The sequence below is a fragment of the Glandiceps talaboti genome, chromosome 12, assembly GCF_964340395.1.
Source record: "Glandiceps talaboti chromosome 12, keGlaTala1.1, whole genome shotgun sequence".
Lineage (NCBI taxonomy): Eukaryota > Metazoa > Hemichordata > Enteropneusta > Spengelidae > Glandiceps > Glandiceps talaboti.
Window position 1 is genome coordinate 6727803 of NC_135560.1, and position 23130 is coordinate 6750932.

The 23130-nt window shown below is 35.7% G+C and overlaps 1 protein-coding gene across 1 annotated transcript in view; it reads left to right on the forward strand.

The window, feature by feature from the left end:
* The first annotated feature begins 4394 nt into the window (after window positions 1–4394).
* The window catches only part of LOC144443559 (TWiK family of potassium channels protein 18-like), an 83340-nt gene continuing 64604 nt past the window's right edge, over window positions 4395–23130 (forward strand). Inside the window, exon 1 of the mRNA XM_078133089.1 lies at window positions 4395–4610. The gene's annotated coding sequence lies outside the window, so the exon portion shown is untranslated. The remainder of the gene's footprint in view (window positions 4611–23130) is intronic.

The window sequence follows — 23130 nt, forward strand, 5'->3', positions numbered from 1 at the left end:
ATATACACGGTGATGTATTGGCTTATTTTAATAATCAATGAAAAGTCTGCCATATACATTTCCAGAATGTACTTCGACACTTTGTTGTAACTAGCAACTGACAAACTGTCAGATCTGTGACATATAAACTTAATTCTCGGATAAAATCCGCCAAAAGTTCATTTCCAAAATTTGATCGATTGATTATTCGCGTCAGAAGCAAACTGCGTCGTCATAGTAATTTGATTGTTTATCAGAAACGGCATAAAATACTTTTCTGGACTTTTTTCGAATCGATATAAATATATAATAAACTAGTTCCAATAATGATTGATTTCATTTTTTCTAACTACGGATCGGAGAATATTAGCAAATATATATATTTTAACATTGTCTCAGCGTTATGCCATACATCATTCAAGTGCATCAACATACACTATACTATATGAGTTTTCCGGCTAATTTGATCAATTTTATTTGAAGTCTCTCCGGAAAAAAACCTTCAAATGTTTACATCTGTGTTTAAACGTCACTGTCATGTATTTTGTGAATTTATGAAAAAGTCAACACTTTAACTTATGTCGGTATGAAAAATTAATGTGTATTTACAATATATTTTAAAGTTGTGATATTGATAAATAATGTATAATTCCAAACATTCATTGATCGTCAATCATTTTTCAGAGCATTTTTTTTGTTTATTTTTCATTATGGCAATGTCAATGTTTAAGACATATTAATGAAATTGATAACGGAGCGAAACCAACAACCGGAACTAATAATGTAGAAACCGTGACTTCATAAATTGGAATGTGTACTGTATAGAAATGTACATGGCTTTTACTGTATAGAAATGTACATGTGTCTGATGATCGCAATATGCGTGAAACTCCGAGTTACACCCAAGAAAGAGTTCCAGTACTACCAAAACTATATATATATATATATATATATATATATATATATATATATATATATATATATATATATATATATATATATATATATATATATATATATATATATATATATATATATATATATATATATATACACGCACGAAGCAGTTTCATTTGAACATAAACTGTCATGAGTCTATACTTTCCACTGTAGGGGCGTATTTATATGGAGCTTGGGACAAGCCTTAGGGAGGCAGAACCGTGTTATGAATCTATAATTTCCACTTAAGCGGATAACAATATTTCCGACAATGTGTCTATTTCGAGTGTAGTGAATGTCGTCCGCTACTGCTATGGCTGTACACGCTATGTATTGTTGTGATGTAGCTTGCCCGCATATCGTAGTATTGACGCTAATTAAATACGTGTGCTACTAGTTTATCGTTTAATGTAACGAAGGACTCGAATAAGTCTATAGTATATATATATATATATATGTTGCTGTTTCTGCATTTTTGAGATACACTCTGGAGATAGCGTTAGCCACAGACGGAAGTGGCTCTGCCATGTCCGATCTCTGAGCTATCTATCTACAGAAATAAAGTCACATTGTTATGCTCAATATTCGGTCTACAGGGTGCTTCTATTTACTATACATTTCACTATTTGATATGGTGGAGATCCGAACCCATTTGTCAACGTGGCCAATTGGTACTGGCCAGCCTCTTGCCTGCTAAGCGAGTTTCCTCGAAGTAAAGCGAGTTCCCCGGCCGTAAAAAGGCTAATTTCTCCAGGGAAGAACTTCTTCACGATTCTACAGAATGATGTAGGCGTCAAGTGACTGCCTGCGGAGAAATTACTCAAGATATGTCAAGGGAAAAAACTTCCTCAGTCTAGAAATATGACTGACGAGGATGCCACGTCCATAGAGTAGAGCATTTGTAACTATGAAAGTCTTCAAAATACCAAGTTTGGAACCGTGAGAAGCAAACAACATGCCAAGCTGTAGACGACTGACAATGAAGTTGCAATTCGGAAACCCGACTGTTATCCTAGCAAGAACCGTCGACGAGAAGAAAAGACAAAACTTAAGGAAAGTTAGTATCAACGAAATTAAACAACAGAGCGTGAACTATTTTATACGAAAACTGAACTATTACGTGAAATCTGAACTATTTAACTATACAGTATTTAATTTGTCGTATTATGCTATTTTGTCTATCCAATGACTTGAACTCTTCGAAAAATATGTTTAAATAATGTTTAGACAAGACATTTTGTATCTGACTTTAGCTTTTCATGTTCGACAACTTGGGAACGGGGTTGGGGGAGATTGTTAATTTTATGATGTCCCTGGTGACACACTTTAGTCCCGAGTCCCTCACACAGATCGATATACAAAAGTCTCTTTATTGAGTGTCGAAGCGCGTAACACAACACAACGCAATACAACACAACACAACACAGCACAACACAACACAACGCTATACAACACAACACAACACAACACAACACAACACAACACAACACAACACAACACAGCACAACACAACACAGCACAACACAACACAGCACAACACAACACAACACAACACAACACAACACAACACAACACAACACAACACAGCACAATGCAACGCAACAACACAACGTGACAATCGTAGCTGTTGATGACTGTCCACACAGATAATATGTTGTGTTCCACACACGGTTCACAGTCGATGATTGGTGTTAAGCTTGCAATCATGGGATAGAGTTCAGAATTTCTCCATCTAAGACTTCAGCAGTAAGCCTATACGTTACAGCCTAGTCTCAGGTTCCTGTGTCGACGGACTGTTTATATTGTTCTGTATACAGTAGACTTGTTTACCACAAAATTCAGCATCTCGTAGCCTAATATGTTAATTTTCTACTAACTAATTTACATTTAACGAAACAACCTGGTAGATGTTATGATCCAAAATATCGTATATCGGAATTATGGGAACAAAATCTAACATTTTGGCATTGTAACACTACTCCTAGCTGATTTACATGCAAGGTAAATACCCCCTGATGTACGTACAAGGTAAACACTTCTTGATTTGCATTATCCTTGACCCTAGGTCAGTGAGTCGGTTAATAACCATGTCAACATCTTGTGACAGTATACTATCACTTTATCTCTATTTAGAGGATTACAAAGCCATCTGAATGACTTCTGACACACTTGTTATCAATAACTCTCAATCTTACCACTATAATCAATGATGACAAAGGTTGTAATAAACATTGTAATTCCTCGTAATCGAATGGTCTCCTCGTAAAAAAGATATCTATGGCATATGATTATAAAATATGTATGTATGTATGTATGTATGTATGTATGTATGTATGTATGTATGTATGTATGTATGTATGTATGTATGTATGTATGTATGTATGCATGCATGTTTGTATGTATGTATGTATGTATGTATGTATGTATGTATGTATGTATGTATGTATGTATGTATGTATGTATGTATGTATCTATGTATGTATGTATGTATGTATGCGTGAATGCATAGATGTATGTGTGCGTGAATGCATAGATGTATGTATGTGTGTATGAATGTACGTATGTATGTATGTACGTATGTATGTATGTATGTATGTATGTATGTATGTATGTATGTATGTGTGTGTGCGTGTATGTATGTATGTATGTATGTGTGTGTGCGTGCGTGCATGCGTGCGTGAGTGCGTGCGTGCGTGCGTGAGTGTCTTGCCTAGACTCAGTAAACTTATAACATTAACATTCCGACCATGCAGTGTCGTTTTACAGTGAGTATTGGTATTTCCTATTGTATGTAAAGTTGACCCGCGAGCTATATAACATTTGTCCTATAGAACATGTAACGGTATATTTTACATACAGTTTGTAGAGATTGTAATGACCGTACATATATATATATGCCTTATCATACCTTGTTTTACTTTTACACTGCAACTGTATGCAAAACTATCATCAATGTCATGTTGTATTCGACAAATAAATTTTGTCATTAGGTGACTAGAAAAATGAAAACTTAACTATTTGTTTATGTTATACATGTATACGTTTTTGGAACTTGTGATTGTGGTCTCGGATAAAAGATGCTTAAATTGTTTTTAAAAAATAGCTTCTAGGAGTTTCGATAACGTTTCGATAATGGTGCTAAGAGTCACGCCTCATCAACACTGGACGGAGAAGTTTACTTCGGCGTCTCGAGTAATTTCCGAGGAATGTCCAGGTATTGCACTGAATAAGAGAGACACTTCAGTTGTGGTGCAGCATCTGTGTTCACACGCGTTGTGAAGAGTCAAAAGGTTGTTATCCGGTGATGCATTCGACTATTTTTTTTATATTTTCAACAGCAGTGGGTTGAAACGTACATTGTGACATATGTTGAAAAGTTGATTAATTAACTGCTTGGTTAATGCCCATGGGTGGATTTGCGACAGTCACGTCCTACGCGAGAATAACGTGGCTCGTTTGTCAAACAAGTCGGTGAAGTGCCGTGTACAAAACTTGACATTTAAACAGTTCCGCTCCAATTTGCTAGCTCTGAACGCCGTCACATGATCGATAGGAACAGCCAACGCTGTGGTACAAGCTGATAGTTTGTCACTTCTGCCGTGAACGTGAAACACAGTTGACACAAATAACAGGACTTCGAACGCAACGTCCACCTGTTTCGCAGCCTTCATATATCTCAGACCGGCTAATTGGTAAGTTCATTACAAACCACTTGTAACTGATCACAAACACAAACGTCACAATAAGTTCAAGGCGATGGCTTAGGTAGAATTCAGTAAAATGTGACTAATTGTTGCAGGAAAGCTTTCTGGCATGTGTATCACTGAAATTACTAGCTTTAGGCGCGAGGGTCAACGTTTCGGAATAGCACGAATAAATGTTTTATGGTCCGGTAAACCCCATTTAGTCTTTCTAGGTTCACTTTTTTTGCTGGTATTTGTCTAGCTAGAGATTAGCAAAATAACGACTTTCATGGGCAGACTTGCAACTAGAATGAACATGAGTGAAAATCAAAACAAAACCCGGTTTTGTCAATTTAAAATAATGGAGCAATAATATCGGTTTTACAACGTTTTCGCTGCGAGGTGATATTTAATAGTTGGTGGCTCTGACCCACCTGAACCCCATAAAACCTTTATGTTGCTAAAATAAGTTCATACATTGAATGCATCTTCGAAGGTATGTATAATACCACTCTATCCATGTATAGAAACTACACGCATATGCATAGAGAAATATCACAGATGGCACTTGCCTTATAAACAATGTTCGAGTCAACATTTTAATGAATTATTTTATAGTTCAATTGTCATAGCATTTGCAATCGTATGTTTTTATCACGGCAATTGTCATTTTTTTTTGCAAATGTCGTTTTCCATTCAACCGAGCAATGAGTGTTATAATAATTGCGTAACGGGTCCCAGAGAGTAACGACCGACCGACTGAAAAAAAACCCTAAAGTACACGGTGTAAAGGTATAACCGTTCAGAATTTGATGACATAATCTCACCAGCTTTAACCAGATCTCTTGTCTATTGGATTGTTACACTGAGACATTTCAGTATTCTAAACATTTTGACATATCAAAAAAATGCATAAAATTCAACTAAATGTGATGTCGAAGTCAATTTATATCCATCCGAATAATTTGCATAATATCAGCATGCTAATTATGTTATAATTAACAGCAGGTTACATCGGTCTCTGTGAATATGAGGGTATAATGTATTATGAGATTATTAGGATATCCAATTGTATTGTTTGGACTACTGGGAAATTTATGGTTGGACAATTTCACTTGTCATGTTATGATTAACTGGGTGAAATGTCGAAATAAGGCGATTGTTGAGGATCCACCCACGTCATTATGGCGGTTCCACTCTGAATGTGCCAACCGTACCACAGAACGATCGCCAAACAGGAACACACTTGTTGCTGTTGTTGTTGTTGTTGTTGTTGTTGTTGTTGTCGTCGTTGTCGTCGTCGTCGTCGTTGTTGTTGTTGTTGTTGTTGTTGTTGTTTTTAATCGTGTCATATGTGAAATTATCAGTGAATAATAAATACAGAACATTATATCGTGACAACATCCGACGCTACAGGCTAGTTATATGACACACGTCATATACACTTAAATAAATAAATAAGTAAATAATTGAAATGTTGAATATCGAATTTCTAGATTGTGTTTTTCCAACGATAGTAGTCTTTATCACATCCTGTCTGACATTTTGCTCCCTCTGACTGGATAAACTACTTACTTCAGCAAATATGTGATGATGTATCATTGACGAGGCATTTTCACACACAAACAGTTTTTAATTTATTGAATTTGAAAGATAGAGATAGCAGCTGCAAGGTTTTTTGGGGGATTGCTATAAATGAAAGAAACTCTACGCGTCATTTTTCTGTTTTCTTTCCTCATTTCACATGAGGACAAATATAAAACAGTTGTTGACTCTGGACACATTGATCTCATTTACCTATCACACGCATTTGTTATGTTGTTTGTATGTGTTATTATTTCTCATGTACTTCTAAGAACACGAACCATGTAAGGGAATTATTACTAAACAGTTCTATTGTTGGCTTAATGACATTCGGAAATGATTCTCAATCATAGACATTTGCCGTACAGAATTTACTCTCTTGTATTGTCATATTCAATTTGATTCTATTACCTCAGTAATAATTAATAAAAACTAATTCTCTTTAAATGTGTCCCTCTCATTAAGTGTACAGAAATTCATGCATATTAAATAGTATGAGTTTAATTTCGTCATGATGATTATGCTAATAATATACTTAGATTGCACGGTTTATATTGTACTATCAGCCTGACTATGTCGATTCGAATGATGTGACTGTTAAAGACTCTCAGTTGATGTGCTATTCATTTTTAGATTTAACCCTGTCGGTATCGACAATTTTCCCGCCAAAAAATAGTGAACACATTTCGTTTTTTTCTGTAAGTTTAAGTGATTTTTAACCCTCTTTTTTGACAGGAATCACAAACTTTATGTTCATTTTAATTCCTTCCGAATATTTGTTAATTTTATTCATCGTAACTACAAAAATATCTTCGAAATTGTTAGGTAACAAACACATTGCGTCGAAGGCTTATAGTGATGTAAAAGACCGCTATGCAGAATTCAGCAACCGACGTATTTCTATATAGGAGTGGTAGATACCGTATGGTAGAACGAACCGTGTTAAATCGTTCTTTGTCTCATCTGCTATCTGCCATCTCTGTACTTCACAGCAACCATAGTCGTTCTTTGTAATGTATCTTGTTGTGGACTTATTTTTACCATTTTGTTTCTGCATTTTTTTCTGTGCAAAATGTCATTTTGAAATGGCACAAGCTCAATTTATAAACCCTTTACTCTACTGAAAATACTTACATAAAACCCAAATCTAATTAAAATATGATATAGTGAAAGCGGCTAGATGTCTTTATTTACCTCTATTGCCATCGTGTTGTATCGTTTGTTTTTTCCGGCTGATCGCCACCTTCCCACATCTGACCCTGTGTAATAGAAATTCTCGTTCAAATCTCACGCTTTTGAGAGGTTTCTTCAACGAATCAGCACGCCTCTTTTTGACAGGGGGGTGGCACAATACAGTGGAAATAGAGGTAAATAAAGACATCTAGCCGCTTTCACCACATCAGATTTTGATCAGATTGATAAAACCCAAGATTAATAAACTACATATTTAATACAGTATAATATTAATGTCAATGCATACCTTCTATGATATTACAATTGCGTTCTGGCATTGTTAGAACAGTTAATTGCGTAGTATTGACCCCTCGACATTTTTATACGTATAAAAAATTACATCATCAGATCGTTTATAAGTTATATCTGAATACCAGGTTTGAGTTCAGTCAATTACAAGTGATAATTACGTTTGCTTCAGTAAGTAGAATACTATGAGTGGCTTTTAAATACGCAGCTTAAATCTCGCCCCAAAAAACGTATCAACTCAGCTTGTGCCCCTTTAATTTCACCTAGTGGGATGAATAATCCAGATTCTGACTGACGTAGTATACTGTGAACCGTAACGTCATAATAGGGTTTAGAATGTTAACTTTATTGATACGTTTATCACAATCAATACAATCAGGCTGAGTATTGAAAACTACGAAAAACAGAACAACAAAGACCGTAATCACCAATCCATACTGTTCACATCTGCCCCCCCCCCCCCCAATGCATAAAACGACACAGTCATTCTACAAAAGTAATCAAAAGTTAGACGCATTTCTAACCAATTTCATATATTAATTATAAGGAAATCCAATTTTTTTGGTATAAATCCAATCGAAATTTGAACACTTCTACTGGTCGGGATAGGTTTTTGATATCTAGCTCGAGCTCGCTTTCATATTTGACGAATACAAATTTTATCCCTTTGTGGGTGTGAAAATATAAAAAATAAATACGGCGTTTAATCGATTTGTGTACATGAATGAAAATATACAATATAATTGAGAACTTCTAAAAACGTATTGATTTTTCGAATTCAATTATTCAAACTGTTTGAGGGTGAAAAGGTGGTGCTGACGACGATTGGGGTCAATTTTAGCAACATGTTTGGGCCTGACATTCGATTACGTGGCAGTTCCCGGCACAGCGCCAAGACCTGTACTTTCACTTGCGCGGTTCAAATCATGATCGATAGCTCCCATTATCGGGTCTTATTTTCTAATCTCAATAGATTACTTTAGATCTGGAGCAATTTGTTAACTTGACTTCCTAATGTGAAATGATAGCAGCAATTTTGACGACATCACATTTTGACGACATCATCACGTCAACTCGGCGGCACCCGTTGTACATGTAAATACGTCGTCACTGCATAATATAATATCTTGAACTCACTTTACCTGTCTGTAATTGTTCACGTATAATTTATGACACAATTTATTGGATGTGGTTACACTCAAAATTGTAGAGAGAAAAAGATCCGGAAGAACTTTTATTTAAATATTTTGCCCCCGGACCCTCTGTACATGCTGCCACATCGCTACATACGTTCAACTCTCTTTATATATCTTTTACCCGCATATTAAAAAAAAATTACTGTATTAGAATAATGAGATTATCGTAACTGTAATTTTACCCGACTCCATCTAGTTTTTCACTGCCAACCCTAGACTTTTGTTTTTTACGTATTCGAGAATAAATAATAAAATCTCGAAAATTGTGAAGTCTCGCAAGAAATAGTGGATGCGAAAACTGACATCAACTTAAAAAGAAAATATAAAATTGTTCTTCCAATCTGTAATGGTTGTACATCTGATGAGAAGAAACCAATGACACAGATACTACATGTAAAACAATGGAAAACATAACGAACTGAACTAGACACTCACATTTGAAAAAAAAGTATTTAAAAAATAAATAACAAATCTACCTACCCTACCTATTCTAAAATTGAGCGTAATCGGAACCACACAATTTTTTTTGTTTGGCCTAAGGCACATTAGGGGACCATTCACGACTGGTACGCTGCCATTTTGGCGGCACCTGTAGCCTGGGTTACGTAAATCAGTATGCCCGAATATAGAATTACATGAATAAAACCGAATTGTCGGAGAAACCTATAAAATGAAAACAAATAATAACAAATACATACAATTTTAAAAAACAAGTACTGATAAATGAAGAAATAGGATCAGTTTAGATACAACAATGTACCTTATAACAATTTACATAATATGTCGGGTGAAAGAGTGGCGCAATGCATAAAATATTGTTAACTGAAATCGTCTTCTGCATTGTCGTGTATTACGCAATAATCACCCTTCGTCATATGGTATATGCATAGTTCGATGTATCATTTATATAACAATAGTACTTGTTAAAGTGAATTAATTTTTATAATCATCATGCTCTTTGCCCATATTAATAACCCTTTGTTCGACTGTAGAGCTTCATTAACCACAGGGGGGGAGAGCCAGCGAATCAGGCCCAGACTGTTCAATAAAATATTACCCTCTCCCAATTCTGTCTGGCTAAAAAGTGACCCTCCCTAGGCCTCTATCTCCTTTCTCCATAACATGACCCTTTAATAGAGAGTTAAAATATGTCAAAAAACATTGTTTAAATGCTGTCAGACATGAAAAAGGACACCAGCCCTAGAATCGATGGTTTAATTTAAAAATCCCACCGCTGCCACCACATTGAAAGTTTCAAAGGTATTGGTTATTTCCCAACCAACGGACTGAATTTGTTTAGAATCGGCACTGCATTAACCAATACCTGTGTTTGGATCGCATTGGCTGAGCTGAAGCCGGAACATTAACTCCGATCAAAATACAAGATGGGCACACTGCCGATATTGTCAGGACCGAGGTCAACATCTCCACTGTGACAATATCATCCTTACCCAACTGTTCCCGTCTTACTCCTGTGAGACCTACTGTGACTTCTCTCCCCACATCTCACCTTGGCAGTTAATTAATTCACTATATTTGCTTGACATGGCATTATGTTACTGTACCTAAACCTAACACTAACCTTAACCCTAACTTATCCTTAATATACCGATGCGGCAGCAGTGGGATGCCAAAGTCCCCTAAAACTGCAACTTGAAATTAACAGACAATATATAATGAGTTAAAGTAAAATTGCCCCCCCCCCTATCCCCATTTCTAAAATATGACCCGCTCCCGAGAACCTATTTGTAAAAAGTGACCCCCTCTATTCTCCCGACCCAAGACAAAGTATAAGTGCACTGTATATTGTGTTTCTATTGCCGAAATCACTGATTGTTCAACATTTGTTATTGCTAATATAAATTATGTTCGAAATGTTATAGTTCTGGCGTTGTATTCTTACCCAATGGCCAAAATTCAGGCTAATTGCTCTTGCATCATGTGCGATTGCTCAATGGTCAATTGCAACCCCTTATCATTATCCCCTAACTTTATTTTTTGAGTTTTTGTTTGAATGGTTGTCATGTGATCAAACTACAGCAGAATCATACAGATTTACAGTGTGTTGACAAACAGTCCGTATCTCTTCCACTACTGTTTACATGTTTACACACGGACATCAAGCCAGTGTACACAAAACTTTCAACCACTGGTAGAGAGGTGATTAAGCGTATCGAAATGATTTAACAATCATGTGTATAGTTTTTGGTGAATTTTCAATGGGTAAAGATTAACAGAAAATCAGAAAATATAATTTGAATAGAAAGTAACACCTTGTTATAATACAACTTTGCATGGTAGAGTACACCATACTCTTCAGAGACGGGTTGTTTGTTGTAAATTAGGATATATGTATTTAATCAACCCAACAGATTCCCTAAATTTGATTAAAATAACTATAGGTGGGATGGGCACAACTGCAAAATGACCTCTGAACTTGTAAGAGATGCTTGTCGACCTTTGACCTGTAAGTTGTCAACGTGTTAAGTAGCTAGACGATGTAGAAAATAATGAAAACTGAGCCTGTCAAACTGAATTCAGTTTTATCTATACTGACAAAAAGCCGAAAAAGCTGTACTTTGAACTCCACGTACAAGCTAAACGCGAAAGGCAGACCACATTAATAAATAAATACAATATATCATGTCAACAGTCCGTGGCTTCAACTTATCCGAGCTTGACGATTCGGCACTAACCGAGAAATAAACATCACGTAGGCCTGAACGACCACAATTACATCAACGTATCTCATGGTCACACTTTTAGTGGTTCAAAATAGATAAAACACATTTTATTAACCGTTTCATATTTTATTTATCAATGCAATAATGAAATACAAACATTTGATTACATAAATTTGCTTTAAATATGAGCATAACGAGGCTATGTATCCCCAAGACACTGCTGTCACGAACGTATGTTTAAGTGTGCACGTGCTGGAGAGATGTTCTGGCAATCATTCGAGTACAGTAGAACTTCCAATAAAACCTTCATGATATAGTAATTTCTGCACGTGAATTCATTTCATTTCGCAGGTACAATAGGCGCCCTCTATCGCCGGTCAACTGAAATGTACATTGGTCCTCTGCAATGGGTCACTGTTTATGCTGTCAGATTTCCCGGCTCACATTTATTCTTTGTTAACAGATTTATGATATATTTGACCATAAAATAGAGACAAATATTTCAATAACTCAAATTCTATATTCATAATAGGAGAGACTATACATATATTATTATCGAATGACACTATGGCAAATATAAAATATGAATGAGAACACATTAGTTTTTCGGCTCGTTTGTAGTTTGTTGGGAGGTCTCTCTTGATCACCATGAAAGGGCAAAATTCTGCCGATTATGTACAGTCAGCAGTCAATATTTTTAGAGAAAATAGTCTGCGCTGTGCAGAAAAAGGCTAAATATGTCGCCCTAGGCTTATGATTATTATTAGCGTGTTAAAAAAGTTATGAGATGTGCAAGCCGGCGTTATCCCCGGTCGATGACCTTTTCGATCGAAATGCAATCGAAACGAATGCATGCATAACATATATAACATTCATATGAAGCATTAGTTTAGTTTGAGACTCCCAAAACTGTTTCTTAATCACATTTCCAACAGGCGAGAATACAATTTTCGCTATGCTGTCATTATTGAAAGCAGATATATCAATACATGTTATGTGGTTATGAAACCCCAGACTGTTATTTCTGGTATGTGATATAGTTAAGCATTAACATTACACTGCAGAAGATGTATGTTTTCACAACATGGTTCGCTACAGTAAAATCTATTGCATGTATTTCGTCTTATCCCTGATGATTCAACTCAAGCCAACAGACGATGCATTAAAATGCCAACCATGGTTTACTCTGAAATGACTTTACGAGATGTTGTACGTAGAGTTATTCCTTTGCGAATCTCCGTCGATCGAACATGAGAACATTATCACATACGTAGAAACGGTTAACGCATACTTCTTCTCACTCACTCACTCGCTTTTAAGTTAGTTTGTGTTTCCTTTGAAACTTCGAATCATATATATATATATATATATATATATATATATATATATATATATATATATATATATACAAATATAATGTGTGTGTGTATGTATGTGCGTGCGTGTGTGTCTGTGTAAGTAAACTTTATGGCATATTGCAGTTGTTTGAGAAGTAACAAGGTTAAATTTATCCTCTCTTTTTGAAAATACATGTGGATGGTGCAGATCTTAATACTTGATTTGCTTCTTGGACTACGACTCCCATGGCGACTAAATATTATTATTATTTGATTAATATTTACATACATGTACATTGAAAAACGATATAAGTTACGTTAAAGGAAGGTTAAAGAAAAGACAGTTTTAGCTCTCTAAGTCTAAGCCAAAGCACAAGCTTGGTTGTTGTAAATCACTCTCGTTTGCAGACAATTAATGGATAATGATCTCCCGCCGAGACAATCATTATCGATCACTTACAGACAAGTGTGTCGTATCTGTTCCTTACACCCGTGTCTACGTCAAACGTACTGTCATTGCATCAACGCATGGACGTCTCGGTCGCGTGTCATATGTATACATGTCCATCAGCAAGTGAAAGGTCAGTGCTTCAGAGACGACTCACGCATATTGACATGAGATGGTGTTTTTTTTTCTCTGAGAGAGAGAGAGGAAAACACGTGCACGTAGCTACTTCTACCATGAATCATTGAGCTATTTGAGGTAAACACAAGGACATTCGGTCCACTCCAATCGAAGGTCAAAGTTCAGATGATTATTACTATATATATACATTTCGTTAAAAGTTAGAAGACAATGTAGACGAAACTGGTTTGTTCAAAGGTAGGTAGGAAAATGCAAGTGTACTCGAACTCTGATCTGTTCAAAGGTAGGTAAAAAAAATATGGAGGAACTCTACTTTGTTGGAGGATAGATTTGTAAAAGTGACAGTGCAGACGAATTCCAATTTGTTCAAATGTGGGTGGAAAAAAACGCTGGTGTAGACAAAAAATTTAGTTTGCAGAAAGGTATGTAGAAAAACGCGTGTGTAGACAAACTCTTATTCGTCACTGAAGTAGGTGGTAAAACCCTGTACGCATCAGACGAAATAGTTTATGCATAGGTACTGCGTCGAAAATGCGATAATGTAGACACTTACTCTTATCTTTGAGTTCCTTCTTTCAAAGTACTATTACCGTAACAAATACTCATGCTGCCTGTGAGTATGTCATTATTTTGTGTGGTTTTGTCGTGAAATAATCACACCCAATACTCCACTATGATCGGTATTAGCCGACACCAAGTTCCATCATGCATGCATCATCCATCATCCCTCTTATATTAATAATCTTATTTATTTAACGTCATTTCATTACCATTTCTGTGGTATCATATCTACTCTGTCTATTTATCCATATGGAAAAGTGAACGCGGAGTAATGTGAAAAAAACAACAACTGAAAGGTCAATATCACAGATAATTATTTGTATTTTCGTATACTCGCAAACTTGAACCCTCGTAGATGAATACTGAAGGTCAAAGTTTTATATTTTTAGTAATGTTATTTTTTTGGAAGCGATATCTGACACTCTGATATCATGATTACTCCGAACGTGACCACGGATAGGCAAGTCTATCCACATCCAGTACAGAATCAGAAACGCAAATCAAAAGTGTTATATTTAACTCTGTGTTCAATTATGAAGACATCTGTCTGGGTGTATTTTGGTTTGTTGTGGTAACACTCATGTTAGAAGAATGTGAACCGTCAAAGATATCTTTCTACGTATTTCTATTTTTGACTATAAGTCAGCTTCAATAGTGACGCTGACACAAAGTCTAAAAACAGTTAGTGCAAAAGTATAACCAACGATGCTATCTGGAAAATGAGTCAGGAAGTGCATTTTGAATTCGATTTGTCAAACTATCGCCTCGAGTCAAAACATCTTTTCACTGTAACAGTAAGATTGGATTGGCCGTAGAATACTAGTGTCTTTGTGAAAAATGTGTTCTGTGGAGTTTCAATGTCTCTTGACTGCAGGTGTTTCATTGTCGTTTCGATGAGAGAACAGAATCTTACCTGATAAAGACAAAACGAGTGACCCACGTTCTGATTTTCAATTCTAGTTCACCCTTCGCATTTCATTTTTTTACTTTATATCGGAAATCTCACAGCTTCAATTGATATTCCAACCGCTTTCCGGTGAAATGAATTAGCTTGCTTGCAGAGACGATACACAAAATCGATGCCTTTAGTTATTTTCGTTCAGAATCGAGACTAATGACCAAAGATTCTGTCGCAATTTACAGTTCAAATGAAACCGTGGTATCCTAGCGAGAGACAGTCGGATGACCCCCGAGCATTTTCAGAATGATTCTCATCTAGGAATACTAAAGTCTAGTAAATAAATAAATGGAAGGGTGATTTCATTTGAACAGAAGCTCAGACCACTATTGAAAAGTCTAAGAACAAGGTCATATCATAAGAAATCTGTCGTCAAAAATGTGTACTTTAAAAATAGGATTTGATAAATATATCAAGGTGTTTTTTTCAATATCATGTTTTTCTTTCTCTAAGTGTTAGGTACTTGTTTATCAGTGTGACACACAGGGTACGTATATATATACTCCTTTGGCATTTCATTTTCTTGTGAGATCAATTCATTGTGTTCTTAACTTCCCGTCGAGATTCTCCACGAGAAGCCAATACCATACTATACCATCCAGAAAGTTCGAGTATATATCCACATGTCATCACGTTTATAAAGAAAACATCGAAGGTTATATGGAGGGATAGAGAAATGTGCCAAGAGCATTTACACAGAAGAGAGAATGTCTTCACGTCAGCATTTCAGTCTAGAAGGCCGCCGTCGAAGGACGTGATCTTTTTCTATATGTATTGTTTTTGACAGTTAACTATGTATGGCTATCGTAGTGAGGTAATCAACGTCTCCTATAATTACCATTCTTTTAACTGACGAAACCTTATCCGTGACATCTAGTGGCCATCTATATATCATATTAAACGTCCCATTCTATTTGTCTAAATTGTAGTATATGATTGGCCGTTAGATGTCATGGTCAAAACAACACTACAACCGCAAAAGCTTGTAAGCAGAGCTTTATCATATAACGTAGTGAGGAAATCAAAGTCTTATATGAGTATCCTTATTTGTGATGAAAATTTAATCCGTGACATGTAATGGCCAATGTTTATGTCACTTTAAGTTCAGACTAGGATTAAAACTAATTGTGAAAAACAGTTGTATGTCAGAGGTGTAGAAAAAGTTGGGTCTTGAACAAAAGAAAAAATCCCATGTAATCTTTATGGCTCCACTGATAAGATAACACTAACGTAAGAACCCAGGAATGAATCGCCAACTTTTATTTCGCCAAATTATAGTATATTGATTAGCTGTTGTGTATCACTGAAAAATAGAGTACCAATGCCTGGCTTTTAAACGCTGACTTCATTTGTTAAAATTATTGTATAATGATTGGCCGTTGATTGTCATGGAAAAAAAACAGTACGACGACCGCAAATTTGTGAGAAGAGACTCGTCAGATATTTTCTACTGTAATTATATTTAAGAGGGTCTTGGTAAAGCGATATTGTAAGAATCCAGGGCTATGACGTAGTGTTTATAATATTTTATATCTCGTTTCGTTTCATCTGAATTGAATCAGATGCATTTCCATTAAACCTGTAAGGAAAACTAATCGCAACAGTACATTGACATTCTTGCCACAAGCTGTGCCAAGTTACCAGTAGACGCCACTGCAGCTAAAAGTAAAACAAACAAACATTTTTGCTATTTTGTGGTATGAACTTTGTTTATCTTAATACTTGGTAGATAGTTACAACTCAAAAACTAAATATAAGATTTTATGAATTTGCTAATCTTACTGGGTATATAGCTAAAACTCAAAAACCCTTTTTAAAAAAAAATGAATTTGTTAATTTCATAGAATAGTAAAACTTAAAGATTACGTTTATGTGACTTTGCTAGCAGTTTTAAGTGTAGATAGCTGCAAGTAATAAACCAAGTGGTCATTAATTTGCTGATTTTAGGTATAGATAGCTTAAACTAAAAAAAAATTGAAATGAAGTTATTTATCTTAATTATAGATAACAAAAATCCTTACATAAAACTGCGACGTGACTGCAAATAGTGTATCTTGGATATTTATGTGGATGCATTCCTGCAACGACTCTTGGCATATAGTGTTGATGTCACCATTAATAGGACGTTTCATCTACATTTTAGGATATACGGCGTCAGATCACGCTAACGTCTCTGTATAAATCAAACCTTCACAAGCTGTAAAGATGGTATAGTATTTTCGATCATACACCCAATAGTATATTCACTGACCATTGTTAAAATGCCAATAATCAGACATGATTGCACATGTCAATTAGCGGTCTATTTTATCTATAAGTAGTATAGTAATAAGTTGAAATTGTGGTCCAAGGAGGGGCGCTGATTTTCGGATCCGGACCCAAAAATCAATTTGATTAGATACATAGTACCATACTATGTGTACTGCTACACAATATCTTTACCCTCAGGTGATTCAATACTGTTCAGAGTGTATTATAAGTAAGTCATCATGTCAAACAAAACAGTTGTAAAAAACCCGTTCCAGTTGCAGTTAAACTGTTTATAGATTAGCTTTGTCATAAAATCGTTTATGTACCATATTGAATACTCAGTTTGAGTTCTGCCATTAACAAACACTAGTAATCCTTGATGTACGCATCAAAGAAAGAAAGAAATTACAAGAGTTGTTTTATATGCAGCAAAAGTCACCTCACCCCCAGTCGTATATAAACTCAGCTTGTGCCCTTTTGAAACTCTAGAGATTGACTCGGATCACATGATGACATAGACTTCGTTAAGATTCCACATCACTGTAGGTAATTAGTTTTTGTAATAGTGATTATCGCACCGGCGTACCGCTATCAGTAGAATAGATCACTTCATTACATAGCTATGTGTTTGTTGTTCAATATGTAATGAACACAACCATCTAGTAATTAGTTTTAATTGGTTTTCATTATTCACTTATCCTGACGATACAGTTTTGAAATAACCATCTTATCTGTACTTTGGCATTCAGATAGACTGCTATAATTGAGTGTATCTAATTTATCTAATGGGCTTGTGAATTCTGAAAATCGAACACAGTAAGTAGTTTGTCGTGAGTACTCGTACCCGTGGGTTATGTTCACTTAACTTTTTACAATGTATTATGATAGAGGAATTAGTATTCTTGATGGTATGGTGACATGATGATGCGTGCATTAGGAGAGCGTTCGTCACGATCACTGAGTGATATTTGGAACGAAAAACAATTACGTGCGCCAACCCACGTATTTGTGACAGAGTGTATAATTTATGAAGTATAGATTTTATCAATCAAAGACATTCGAAATTCCACGAACTACAATATACATAGTTCACTTGTTTCACTATTTTCGTTATTTCAGCGCAGAGACTTTTCGTCGTCAAATATCACAGAATATCAAAACACACATGGTTTCGGTTTTCAGTGACAGTGACCACTACAGTCTGTGGGTTAGAACAATTTTTTCACCAGAACCGATGAAGACAAATACATTAGCATTTTTTGACGTTATTTACACTTTTCACAGAAGTTGTATTTCACCATATGAGACATGGAATAATAAGAGAGGGGAGGGGAATTCTCTCGACATATTTCATAGAGGGCGCCATTCATAATCTAACAACTGATTATAGTTACCTTATGTTGCAAAAATGTCGTTTATAAATACAACCTAAGAATAAAAACATGTCATCATAAATACGGTTACATTTTTACAGAGCGTGAGAAAGCTCAGATTCCTGAAAAACACGTTGTTTCAACCTCCGTCACCAGACACACCCAAAAAGGTAATCTGGTGACGTCACCATTTTTCACAATGTTACTAATATTAGATTAATATGTTTAAAAGAGAAAAAAAATTTTTTACGTATATTTAGCGTGTGAAATTAAAAATTGTCACGTCATCTCCCAGAACCGTCAGGAAATATTACCATTTTAATAAGCTTATAATAAACTTCAATCATTAAATACAATAATTGTTTTTTATTATTAGAAGAAAATAACATTGACTGTTTTATAATTAAAATTGCCATATCCGCTTTAGAATTACAAAATTAAATAATTGTGTATATTTCAATGACTGAATATCAATGGAGCTAATTAAAACGATTCGATGTAGTTTTCATCATGTAACATTTCACCACAGTTTGTTCATTACATCCCTTTGTTGTAAAACCGCCACCTGCTTTGCTAAGTTTGTCAGCTGGGATGTCATATTCGCTTTTTTTTACTGTTGTAAAAGGTAACGGTTAACATTAATATTAATTGTTGCCCTGGTTCTTTCATTCATTTTCCCGCCTTTGTAGTGGAATTTAACAGCGGTATCATATCATATCATATCATATCATATCATATCATATCATATCATATCATATCATATCATATCATATCATATCATATCATATCATATCATATCATATCATACCATACCATACCATACCATACCATACCATATCATATCACATCACATCATATCACATCATATCATATCATAATAACAGCTGGGTAAGGCTAAGAGCCTATAAGCTGGTCCGCAAAACAAATGGAATTAAATAGTGTCAATCCATGTATTGAGAAGTCAATGTTCGTAGAAAATTTCCAGAGAGAGTCCAGATTGTTCTTAAAACAGTTAAGTGAATTTGATGTGACAAGCAAACCTTTCCATTTGTTGATGACTTAACTCTGTTTGCGAAGAAGTGAGCACGCGTGTTAACACTATACTCATCGCAGACTGTACAATTTTGATGCTGAGTAATTTTACGGCTCTAAACTAAATATGTAGACCGAATATTTATTACATAACCATGACAACTTTTACAAGCGAGTCACATGTTCTATGTCAGTGTACATGGTTAATTTTTATTACATAGCGCTTTCCCAAAGCATTTTACGATCATATTTTAATCCTAGTACAGACACAGAGCGACACAACGGCCCTTATACAACTCTCTAGGGAGCATACGTTGAATTCGCTGCAAGCTCCGTGACTACATAAGGTTTTATGCAACAATTTACTCTAAGACTAAAAGAGAACTCATCAAAAGATGCGTCAGTCAGAGGCGACAAAACAAAGAGTCCAGGCGAAACCACGCCAACTTATATCTATCGACTCGCGTTGACGCAACCCTCCCCCGATGTCTTCTGTTTTAGAGTAAATTGTTGCACAAAACCTCAGATGCTAAGCTTTTATGAAAAGGATTCTGTTTCAACCACCCAAATGCTGCGTGTGTCTCTCGAACAAGGAGCGTGTGTGTGTGTCTCAAACACCCAAATGCTAAGTATTTAAGACAAAGAGTGTAGCAATACATGTAGGACCTTCAGGTAGTCTCCAAGTAATCTATGATTAGTATAACTTCAGGCCTAGAGACTGAGTTGTAACACTCACTCCTCAGTTATACATGTTGTCTGTACACCAAATACTGTCATATACGATTACTTTACTATATTTCTGGTACATTACCTTCCAGTTTCATAATACCCAACACGTGATGATTACAGGGGTCAAATGAACACTGTTCCGTGTAAATCACCAGTAAACCATTCAGTCCTTATCTCACGTGAATTGCCACCAAAGAAAATCAAGACGTATGGGTCAGATATAGGGGAAATAATATACTGTCAATTGTTAGATATGATACAGCAATTAAATAGCATTCTCATCTTAACGTAAAATAGATTATAAAGCTGATCAAACTAAGTTTGTAGATACTAGATAATGTGTGTGTTCCATTTCATCTGGTGTTGAACGCCTTGTCATTCGTATTAACTCTCTTCCAGATGAAATGTACACAGTGCAGTGTTCACGTTAACCTCAAGTAATTACAGTGAAGTGGAACGTCCGAACAGCTGTACGTACACGACTCTTTGCAAAGTTGTGACAACGTTGTATAAGTCATGGTCTTGTTGTTATCAAATACCCTCACCAGTCTCATATTGTATTCAGCTTACAATATGTATATACTTGATGAATAGATCGATCAACCAATCAACCAATAAATCAATCGATCGATCGATCGATCGACCGCCCGACCGACCGACCGATCGATCGATCGATCGATCGATCGATCGATCAATCAATCAATCAATCAATCAATCAATCAATCAATCAATCAATCAATCAATCAATCAATCAATCAATCAATCAATCAATCAATCAATCAATCAATCAATCAATCAATCAATCAATCAATCAATCAATCAATCAATCAATCAATCAATCAATCAATCAATCAATCAATCAATCAATCAATCAATCAATCAATCAATCAATCAATCAATCAATCAATCAATCAATCAATCAATCAATCAATCTAGACTGCAAAATTAACAGGAGTCCAGAATCAATCGACCAACAACCAGCCAGCCAGCCATTACGTCAGTCAGTCAGTCAGTCAGTCATTCAATAAGCCATCCAGTGGGCTAGCGAGCCAGTCAGTCAGTCAGTCAGTCAGTCAGTCAGTCAGTCGGTCAGTTAGTCAGTCAGTCAGTCAGCCAACCAGTGGGCTACCGAGCCAGTCAGTCAGTCCGTCCGTCCGTCTATTAGCCGATCTATCAATCGATCGATGGATGGATGAATGATCGACAAGAATCTGTCAACAAACTGACCAGTTAATAAATCAAAATTAATATTTTGAAATATTCGAAATTATAACACTCTCCCATACACTAATATGTTCAGAGGAACGCAAACAATACAATCTGCTAGCACTTTAAAAAAAAACACAAGAAGAAAATGAATAACGGAATGACATAAATATGTGTCAAGCAACTGCAATGACTCAGAGTAAAATCATTGTAAAGGTAATATATTGATCTCAAATCTCGTATGTATTTTGATAAAATCCAACGCATGTCATAACAATCCTACACATCAAAAGAATGTCTCGTAGCAAGGTCTTAATTATCCAGTCTACAACAAGTTGATTACATCATTGACCTTAGAGGTCAAACAAACTGAAGACGTAAGGTCGTTACTGTCAGGTCCTTGACTATCTAAACAGTCCTCGGCCTTTGAATAATTAAAACCAACAGCTGAACGACGTAAGTGAATACAAACATTTTAATGGAAGTAGACAGCCGTAAGGACGGTCAGATCTAGTGTAGAATTTAAAGAAATCTACCGTTTTAATCATCAGTCCATATCCGAGTCAGTTCATTATCTCCAGGGCATTGATCTCTTAAGAGCCTAACTTGTTGAATAATCTAAAGCGCTGGCAGCTGTTAAGACTTAAAGTCATAACCCTGGTGCTGAAAGGTTTATTCATGTCAAGAGAATATCAATGACATACAAACCATACTCGTTTTTGAGATGTTTTATTCTTATACTAGTATTATTAGCAGAAATACTGGTTATCATCGCTTAAAGACCCATGATTTAATCCCACGTTCTCGCATCAGTGCCCTCTTAGGGTTTTCGGTGGCTGAGTGGTTGCTTGCCTCTTACTACTGCGGTCGGGGTTAGAACCCATTCAGGGTTTGATTAAACTTACCACGCTGTAAATAAGAAGAGTGTCGCTCAGTTTGATTCTACCGAACAACGCAGGTTTTCCCCGGGTACTCTGGTTTCCTCCTGCACTAACACTGAACCTTCCTTCTGTTATTGGGCAATGCCTGATGGATGGTATATAAATAAAAAACAAATGAAATAAAGACATTACCATATAAACAGGATCTTTCTTTATTCAGGACCAACTTTTTCTGAAGCTCTGCTAGGGAACTGTATTTCACACCTCAATAAATATTAATGCTATTCCGAACTGGATCTTTAGTGGCCCGTGATTCAATCCCAGCTTCTCGTGCTATCTTATCGATGAAGACATGCGGATTGAATAGGTATAGGACCATTCTATATTCTGGCCAAACTTCTTCTATACGTCTGCCACACAACTGTTTTTCACATCCTAAATTTTAACCCTGCTCCAAGCAGGGCCATTATTAGTGAACAGCCGCTTCAGTTTTCGCACGTGCTATGACTTCGTAAACTAGTAGTACCGAATTCTGATATTTTAATTCATCTTCTACATTACCGATAGATTTAAATTCAAATTAACAGTTACATGGTTTTTTTTTAGACATGGATAGAAATTACCATAATTATATAATATAGGAAATCCTACTAATTTGAACAAAACATTA